The following is a 3,360-nucleotide window of genomic DNA, read 5'->3' on the forward strand; positions in this document are numbered from 1 at the left end:
TGTTCCTGTTAAGAGTAAATGGTTATAATTTTTGACCATTAAATAGTATGTTTGTTGTAGGTTTGTTATGTATGGTCTTTATCATGTTGAGATATGTTCTATCTATTCCCACTATGCTTAGTTTTTATCAAAAATGGATTTCAGGTTTTATTGAATGCTTTCTCTGCATCAGTGATATGATCATGTGATTTTAATCTTCTAATTTGTTTATGTAATGTATCAGATTTATTGATTTGTGAGTATTTTACCAGCCTTGCATTCCCACAATTAATCCCATATGGTGTATGATGGTTTTAATATATTGCTGGATCTGATTTGCAAATATTCTGTTGAGGATTTTAACGTTTATGTCCATCAGGGATATCTGCCTGTAATTATCTTTCTTTCTAGGGTTTGTATCTGGTTTTGGATTAGGGTAATGCTGGCCTCATAGAAAGAGGTTGGAGGTTCTTTCTACTGAATTTTGGGAATAGTTTGGGGAAGATAGATGTTAGTTTTTCTTTGAATGTTTGGTAAAACCCTGTGAAGCCGTCTGGACGTGGACTTTTGTTTGCTGGGTTTTTTTTTTTTTTACTACTTTTATTTCATCAGTTGCTATTGGCCTTTTCAGTTTTTCTGATTCTACCTGATTCAAATTTTGGAGATTGTTTTTTTTCTAGGAAATTGTGCATTTCATCCACATTATTCAGCTTGTTGGCATATAGTTGTTTATAGTATTTTCTTACAATCTTTTGTATTTCTGTGGTGCCAGTGGTTACTTCACTTTTGTTTCTGATTTTATTTATTTGGGTACTGTCTCTTTGTTTCTTGATGAGTCTGGCTAACAGTTCATCAATCTTGTTTATTATTTCAAAGAACCAGCTCTTGGTTTCATTGAATTTTTTTGTTTTGTTAATTTAGTCTCTAAGTCATGTATTTCTATCCTAATCTTCATTATTTCACTAGAGACCCGGTACATGGACTTGTGCCTTCTCGCAATCCAGAATCACTCAGGGGACATAGCAGTGCACCAAGCAGCAGGTGGGCAGGGAGGATTCTGAGATGGGGCCGGGTGCTGCTCACGCTCATCCCGGCCCACTGCGACTGCCTCCACTGCTTGGTAGTGCTGCCACAGTCAGCAGAGGTTGCCACTGCTGCGGCTGCCCTCACCAGCCGTGAGCCCGGCTCCTGGCTAATCAGCACATCCCCTGTGGGAGTGCACTAACCACCAGGGGGCAGCTCCATAGCAACTGGCTGACTGGTCATTCTGTTTGTTTGGTTGGTCATAATGGTCGGTTAGGCTTTTATATATTTAGATTCCTTCTACTTAGTCTGAGTATTTCTTTTTCTTTTCTTTCTAGTTTAAGTTATAAGATTACATAGTTTATTAATTTCTCTTGTTGTTTGAGGTAGGCCTGTAGTGCTACGTACTTCCCTTTCAGAACTGCTTTTGCTATGTCAAGGTATTTTGGGTTGCTGTGTGTTTATTTTCATTTGATTACAGGAAGTTTTGGATTTCTTTATCTCATTGGAAAACCATTCATTGTTTAATACCATGCTATTGAGCCTCCATGTGTTTGAATATTTTTCAGTTTTTTTTTATTACTGTAGGTGACTTCTAATTTTATTCCACTATGGTTTTGAGAATATACTTGCTATGATTTCATTCTTCTTGAATTTGTAGAGACTTGTTTGTGTCCTAACATGTGATCTATATTTGTGAAGAATCCATATGCTCTTGAGAAGAACGTATATTTTGCAGCTTTGTGGAGAAATTTTCTATAAATGTCAATTAAATCCATCTGATCCAGTGTGTCCTTTAGAGTCAGCTTCCTTGTTAAGTTTTTGTCTGAAAGATCTATCCAGTGATGTCAGAGGGGTGTGAACGTCCCCTAATATGACTATTGTAGTCAATCTCTCCCTTACTGTCCTCAAGAATTTTTATTTATTTAGGTAGTCCTATATTGGGTGAATATATGTTTACCAGGGTTTTATCTTCTTAGATTGATTCCTTTAGTGTTATGTTGTGACCTTTGCTGTCTCTTGTGATGCCCTTCATTTTAAAGTCTATTTTGTCAGGGATGAGTATTGCTACCCCAGCTTTTTTTCTTTTTCAATTGCATAGAAAATTTTTTCACATCACTTCACTCTCATTTTGTGTGAGTCTTTTGTTCTGAGGCGGGTCTGTTGTAGACCGCACATTGTTGTTTTTGTATCCATTCAGTTACCTTGTCTTTTGATTAGAGCATTTAATCCATTTACATTTAAGTTTATTATTGATAGTTATTTATTGCCATTTTATTTTTGTATGCTTAAGTTACTCTCTTCTCATTACAGCAGTTCCTTTAGCATTTCTTGTAATGCTGGCATGGTGGTAAGGTGGTACTCCTTTAGCCTTTTTTTTTTTGGTTCGGGATCTCTATATTTCACTATTTTGAACGACATTTTTATTTCAGATCATTGCTTTCCATTAGCTTGGGTGCTTTTTGCAATTCCCTTCTGGCCTGTAGTTTTGTTTTTATTTTTTTATTTTTATTTTTTTTTTAAAATCTTGAGAGCTTGTTTGGAGGTTCTAGCAGGGGAGCGCAGCTACTCGTATACCCTTGACCGAAGACCGATCCTTTCCTCATGGGGGAAGGTCGTCCTCTTCGACCAAGTGCGCAGCTTCGGGAGGGACACACATGGATCGGTGAGGGAGGAGGGGGGCACCCGCCTAGCCAGCCAGATCAGCCGAATCAACCCTGGCGATCAATGGGGCGACAGATGTCGCAGCCAGATCGCCCTCACATCCTAAAAAACCTTTATTGTTCAGATTATTACAGTTGTTCCTCTTTTTTTCCGCCCATTACTCCCCTCTACCCAGTTCCCACCCCACTCTCCTCACCCACTGTCCTCATCCATAGGTGCACGATTTTTGTCCAGTCTCTTCCCGCATCTCCCACACCCCTTTCCCCATCAAGAATAGTCAGTCCATTCCCTTTCTATGCCCCTGATTCTATTATAATCACCAGTTCATTCTGTACATCAGATTATTTATTCACTTGATTTTTAGATTCACTTGTTGATAGATGCACGTTTGTTGTTCATAATTTGTATCTTTACCTTTTTCTTCTTCTTCCTCTTCTTAAAGGATACCTTTCAGCAGTTCATATAATACTGGTTTGGTGGTGACGAACTCCTTTAGCTTTTTCTTATCTGTGAAGCTCTTTAGCTGACCTTCAATTCTGAATGATAGCTTTGCTGGATAAAGTAATCTTGGTTGCAGGTTCTTGCTATTCATCACTTTGAATATTTCTTGCCACTCTCTTCTGGCCTGCATGGTTTCTGTTGAGAAATCAGCTGACAGTCGTATGGGTACTCCCTTGTAGGTACTCTGATTTA

The sequence above is a fragment of the Myotis davidii genome, unplaced genomic scaffold, assembly GCF_000327345.1.
Source record: "Myotis davidii unplaced genomic scaffold, ASM32734v1 scaffold2166, whole genome shotgun sequence".
Lineage (NCBI taxonomy): Eukaryota > Metazoa > Chordata > Mammalia > Chiroptera > Vespertilionidae > Myotis > Myotis davidii.